Raw genomic sequence first — 6675 nt, 5'->3', positions numbered from 1 at the left:
CGTAGCATTTTATTTGGCAGCGTTTAGAAGTCTTCGGTTCCCAGAACACGTTTACTGACCACTTCGCCCTTTTGTAGGTGCACGGATTTGTTTACTTGACCCGTTTCCTCTTCCATAGGGCAGATAGCCGATAGGTACCTACGTTTCTGATTTGTGTTAATTCCGGGTCCCTCTGGTTCAGCTGGATGTGTATGTCTTTCTCTCTCTCCATATTTGTTTTCAAATTCTGGATCTGTCTCAAAATTCTTTTCCTCTTCCTGCTCCGTGAACGAAACTCTACCCTCTTCTCTGTTCTCCCCTCAATTTCGGCATTCACCTCTCCTTCCTTCTCCGCCAACGGTTACAACTTTAACCACCCCACCATCTACCTTTGCCGGAGCCAAAGCCCCGGCACCGTCCCTGAAAAGCCGACCCAACGCTGTCCGGAGCTCGACGACTATGCTCTGCATAATCTCGATTGGAACTCCATCATGAATGACACCGGCGACATGTACTGTTACAACTTCAACTACCCCACCATCGACAACCACCACAATAACAACATCAACGGCTTAGATTCTATCATCGTAGATCTCATCCGCACCGGCGATCGCTTCGACACCAACCGGCGCAGGTGATATTGGCGTGGATCAATCAAGGCTACGAACTCCCACCGGAAAGCCCCTTCAGCGAGCGGCGTTTCACTTCAGTCCCTTTTCTCCGGTTTGAACCCGCCGCCATTCACCTCTCCTTCCTTCTCCGGTGGCGCCCGATCATGAACGGTGCTTCCGAAAAATCCATCAGTAAGATATTCTCCTCCTCCTACCTTTTGCTCATTTATCTTTGACCATTTTCTTCTCAACCTTTCTAATTTCTTTCGTTCTCTCTGAGGGTGATTGCAGAGCACTTGACAGTAGAAGAAGCTGCTAGCAGGGTTATTGAAAAGGAATTGGCAAAAATCATTGAAACAAAAAGAAAATTAAAACAAAGAATATGATATTTTAGATTATAGTTTCTGGTTTTGTATTGTGTTTTATCTTAATATATAAGTAGCTAGCTATTTCAATTTGTGGAGTCTTTGCTGTTATCTTCATGTAAAGTGATATGTGAAAAGTCTTTCTATATATGCATGGCTAATCAGATTTTGTCAGCGGTTTTAGCAACGATGGTGAATGAGTTTAGTTTTTGCATTCATTTTTCAGGGTATTGGTATTAAGGAAAGGTATTACCTTGTGCTGAGACAGAAGCTTTGAGGGTTCTTTGTGTGATCCTGTTAATTCCTCACCATGATGTTTTGTCATGCTTTATTATGTAATCTGACATTCTTAGTAAAACCTTGGTTTTTTCCTGTAAATATTGCAGGGCTTTTCCATAGGATCGAGATGCACAGATTGAAAGCATTTTGACAGAACATTGCAGATCGATGAACTCTTACATGTGATATGGACGGATCTCTAGCCTTTTCATGGATCACGAACATAGAACTTTGAGCTCCATCAGATATGGTCGGTTCATGCTTCCTGAATCTGGGTTTTGTTCAAATGAGGGGTTCGTATTATTATTTCCTTCCTTGACACAAGTTGTTTGGATTTATGGTCTTAAGCATAGTTTTATTTAGTCAACTCATATTCATATCAGCTAAATTCTCTTGCTGCAACTCTTAACTATAGTTTGCTTTGTCGAATGCTAATCATCTTGCCTTTGCTTGGGCAGCCTGAAGATCTGTATATCTCAAGACTGAGAGATCAAAGATGGTATGTCTAAAGGTCTGTTCATATAACCATGTTGAAGAACAGAAGATGAAGTAGAAAATTCGTTGTATTTACAGATATTTTCAATTTTAGGAAATTGTAATATAAAGGTGATAAAGGTGGACTGACTCTATTATTTAAAGAGGAATTTGGACCAACAAGGATTAGTTGATTACTGATAATGTTGGAGTTATTTTATCTGTCAAGTTTGGATTAGTTGTGTATTCAAATATCAATTAGATGCTCAGCCTCATGCTCATTGTCGTAGTCAAGTCTCAGAATTTTGGCTAACTTTCTTCATTTTGTGTCTACTAATTTCTTTCTGCTTCCATTCATGTATTATTTCTTGCTTTTGAATGTTTGGTTGTAGGTCTTCTCAAGGAATCCAGCAAGAATCAATATTTATTTACTTCAATGGAGTAAAATAAAAAACCTGCAAGGTTGACATAAATGGTAAAATTTGAACTTCAACTCAATTGAGTGATTTCAATTGTTTTTCTTGCCTAATATGTGATATGTGTAGTTCTAAACTTCTAATTTATATTTGAGAAGCAGTTTACTGACATGCTGAGTTCTAAACACTGCAGTTTGTTGCCTTATTCTATGAGTATATGGCTGTTCAAATACAGGTACGTTTATTTGGTCCTTGCTTGCTCTCTTTTGCTTTGTATTGTCAGTGGTCCTTAGTTTCCATATCAGTGTCATCTTACACTGATGTTTAAACTATTTTTATTTTAGTTCTATCTCTTAAAATTAAATTTATTAGCACTGAATTTTCTATAATAATATGAGAGGTTGAAATATATAGATTGTTGTTGGGAGAAGGATCATCTGTACTTCGTTTCTGACGTGCTGCTCTCTGTCTTGGTTTCCCTTGCAATAATTTGTAAGATAAAATGCATAGATGTACTGAATAGTGGCTCATATCTGCATAGTATCTATAATAGATACAAAGGACTAGCTTGGCTGTCTTCTCTATGATCTTGAAGGCTTGGCCAAGGCTTTCGCTTGCATCTGATAAGTCATTTCACGATCGATGAGGTTGGTGTTTGCTTCATGGGTATTTAACCATTTGGTTTCTTTTTCCTCCACCCTTTTTTTTCCCTTTCTATAATCATGTCAACCCTCTTATGGCGCTGTCTTCTCCAATTTTTTGAGAAGATTTTGAATTTTGAATTTCTCGCGGTTCTCCAATTTCATTTCAGACCATTTTTAATCTATAAAATGGAGGCTGCAGAAAAGCTCTCTTGCTCGCTTGCCTACTCCACTGCCGCCTGCCGCCCAAGATGTTGTTTTTGTTCATTCTGATTTTGAAGTGTTGAAGTAGAGTTTGTGAAGGTAATAAGGATAATATAGTCAAAGAATCAATGTTTCACCAACTTTAATTTACCACACACCCTTGAAATAGTTCTCATGGATGCCAAGCTATGTTTAAAATTCATATTTCATTTTTTACTGGGTACACCTAAGACATACTTAATTTTCTGGTCTATCATAGGGAAATAAGATTCACGCTACCACCAAGAAGAAATGGTAAGGACATAATTCAAATCCATGAGTTAGAGATAATTGATATTTTGGACATATTCACTTCCTCTACTCATGGCTTTCGTTTCTGTTTCCATTCCACTGCATAATTCTTTTCTAAAATCTTGATATCTGCTGTGAATCCAGATCCAGATGGATGAGATTAATACACTATTTTATCGGTTAAGCCCGTACCTATGTGATTTTTTATTATTAGTTTGTAATTTCAGATGCTAACTTAATACATTGTTCCCAAACTCTTATTTTCCTTATGTTAAAATCTGAATCATGTATTAGACTATTCCTCTTCTCATTAACCATGTGTGTATTTTTGCTGCAGATGAGCCCTATGATTCATCAGGTACTATTTCTTTATCACACATTGGGTTTTACATGGTGAAAGCTGCACAAGAAGAGAATTTTAAACGGATGAACCAGTAAATATCTAGATTAACCCTTTCTTCTCATCTTCAATGTTTAAAAAGTCATTGTTTAATGGCTTTTTATTTTCTCTCTGAAATAGCATTCACCATTGCAGAAGATTCATATGCATTGCTCCTTTATGCTATTGAGTATCTATTTCTACTTATATTAAGTATCTATTTATGGTTTTCAATTTATATGAAGTTGTATGTATGTTGGAGTTAAAATATACCCTCTTTGAACAATGCCTTGCAAATACAGTTAGGAGAAAAATGCAAGATTGACCGTTCGTGATTATGAGTACATTGATGTCAACTTTTCAGGAAATGGCTACATCATTGTATGTTCCCTTGCTACTGAGTTCAAAATATCTCATCCCACATATCACTATACTTTCTTGGTAGAGATTTTACCACTGATATTTGTTTGTTAAATGGAAGAGCTGAAGCGAGTTGTGAGGCTATTGTGCAGTGCACTTAAGGGATCCATGGAAAGAATGGAGCTGCAATTAAGCGAGATGAGGAGCAGTGTTTGGAGTTGTCTTAATATAGTTTCGGATTTAGGTTCAAGTCATAGGGCCCTACGGTCACTGTGAGATAGTTTGTATACCAATTAGTCAGTTATGTGTGTATCAATTTGTTGATCTTTGGTCCGTTTTGTTGACCTTTTTTCAAATTGTCAATTTGTTTATCATTGTCACGGTTGTCCAAGGATATATTCCTTTCCCTGGATGACTACCAAAGTGATGAAGTAATTAATTTAATAATCTAATCAAGAATGCTTAGAAAAGATTGTGGCCTATCGATTATTACATGTTGTATATCGGTTATTTTTAGAGGTTTGCAGGTGATTTTTCAGTATGTCATTTTTTGTTTCTAAGCATATTAATACCAATTGAAAATATGTCCAAGCTTTGTTTTGATTTATTTATTAGGTTAATCCTCATATTAGTCGTGGTGTTTGAGTCGCCGTCTAAACTAAGTCCCTCCCCCGAAAAAATGCAAAAGTGGATCCTCGCATTTGTTGTTGTCTATCATGATCTGGATTACTGTTGCTATTTTACTTATTTTCCGATGTCATATGTTGAACAAGTTGCTATAACATCTGGTTTGTTGCCCACAATTTCTCAATCAGGAGTTGTCATCTTATATATATGTAAGGAACATTTTGTAGAAAAAAAATTTAGGAAACATAATCACCGTGCAAAGCACGGGCTTAGATACTAGTTAGACTACAAGACATCAAATATATTCCTCATATTCGTGACTCGTATCTTAACTTTCTTAGTAATTGAGTTAAAAGACATCATTTCTTTTTTAATTAATACTTTCAATCGATCAACTTTAAATAATATGAGCATATCATCATTAAATTAAGAGTTTAATGAATATGCACTGTTTTACCCATTGTTAACGGGAAGACCTTTGTTATGTATATTATGATTATATATTTTACAAGGTGAGCTTTTTGAAAGACATCGTCATCGGCCTACTTTCTCGAACCATGATTACTATATTTGATCAATTATACAAAAAACAAAGAGGATCACAACAATGGACTTCTGGTCGGATATATTTATAGTACACCAAATCCTCGTAAAGAGGTAGGTGTAGAACATACTTTATATCTCTAAGTCATCTTCTCTGAGTCTTAAGGATCCATGTCATAATAATAAGATTTATGTTTTCAAAAAGAAAGGAAAAGAGTTTAGAAAGACATGGTTATTAAAACACACTTATATTATTGTGAGTAGAAAACTTGATATCTTGCAAATGAGGAGGAAAGCACCTTATATAAGCAAGGGAGCTCAAATAAACAAAATATATGACATCGTCATTTACATGATCAACATTCTAGTGGACGCTTACATCAACATTCTACATTATTCTAGTGGATGCTTACATCAACATTCTACATTATTCTAACGGACGCTTACATCAACATTTCAAGCATCTAGAATTTATATTATTCTTTTATATAATTAGTGACTGTATTTCCAAGGTTTGTTCAAAGTCACATTATCAATAATTCACATAGTCATGAACTTTCATTTTCATTTTTTTTTTTTACTTTTCCATCACTTCTACAAACCCTTCACCATCGTTGTTGGTAAAGGTCCTCATCAGCATTGGTGCCCAACAAAAACAACTGCATCAACATATGTGTAATGATATATACACACTTCTCCACTTCTTTTCTACCTTCATTTTTATCAATTTCTCTTTTCTCTATCAATCAAATCACCTATCACATTTTTACTTTCTCTCCCATTTCTTCCTATCTCTCTTCCTCCACATCTCCACACCTCAAAGAAGATATAATTATTCGTTTACTCTTGTCGAATGTTAGATGGAGATTTGAATGGATACAGAGGCGCAAGCTCTCAAGGTTGGGATCAGAGTCACATGAGATATGGGGGGCCAACTGGAAAGTTGTCTTCGTTTCTTTCTATCACTCTTGCTGTAAAGTTGAAGTAGAAGTTCACCTTTTTAGTTATTGTTTTAGATTTTGCTACTGTATGTTAGATGGTGATTTGATTACTAGTCATTTTCGAAAAACTCTAGGATTAAAAAATTCAAACCTATTTTAGCATGTGCGGTGGTGACATCACTTGGACCAACCACACCCCTGTTGAGTTGTTGATATTTATTTCAACAATTCTTTCATCTCATTTTCACTTAGTTTTTTCTTTCTATTTCTCACATTTTTTTTTGCAATGTGTACATTAAAAAGTTTGAGGTTGTTATTGGAGAATTAGGACAAAAAAACCTTGAATTCAGAAATGTTTTCTGCAGGAAAAAAAAAGATGATTTTATTGTTGTCACTTCTCCCCATTTAGGTTGGTACAGTCTGAATTCTATTATATACCAATCCTACTACAAATTTTATCTGGGGAAAACTGATCATGTTTAGGTCCATCTTTCCACCACACAGAATGTGGAAATAATGCAATTTGTTCCTGAAAAGTGGGAAGATCATGGGGGTTGCTTTGACA

The 6675-nt window shown here is 35.7% G+C and overlaps 1 long non-coding RNA gene across 19 annotated transcripts; it reads left to right on the top strand.

Moving 5' to 3' along the window:
- LOC130720102 (uncharacterized) lies at positions 1 to 4545 on the top strand. Of its 19 annotated transcripts, XR_009012934.1 has the most exons (7): positions 6 to 1527; positions 1693 to 1733; positions 2101 to 2183; positions 2318 to 2771; positions 2936 to 3068; positions 3229 to 3263; positions 3598 to 4545. It is a non-coding gene; the product is annotated as an uncharacterized LOC130720102 (long non-coding RNA). The 19 variants fall into 19 exon arrangements; XR_009012936.1 differs by having other exon boundaries at positions 1 to 1527; positions 2936 to 3618; positions 3942 to 4545; XR_009012932.1 differs by having other exon boundaries at positions 2 to 1527; positions 2936 to 4020; positions 4121 to 4545.
- Positions 4546 to 6675: the final 2130 nt, after the last annotated feature.

The sequence above is a fragment of the Lotus japonicus genome, chromosome 5, assembly GCF_012489685.1.
Source record: "Lotus japonicus ecotype B-129 chromosome 5, LjGifu_v1.2".
Classification (NCBI taxonomy): domain Eukaryota; kingdom Viridiplantae; phylum Streptophyta; class Magnoliopsida; order Fabales; family Fabaceae; genus Lotus; species Lotus japonicus.
This window is presented reverse-complemented; position numbering and strand designations above follow the sequence as displayed.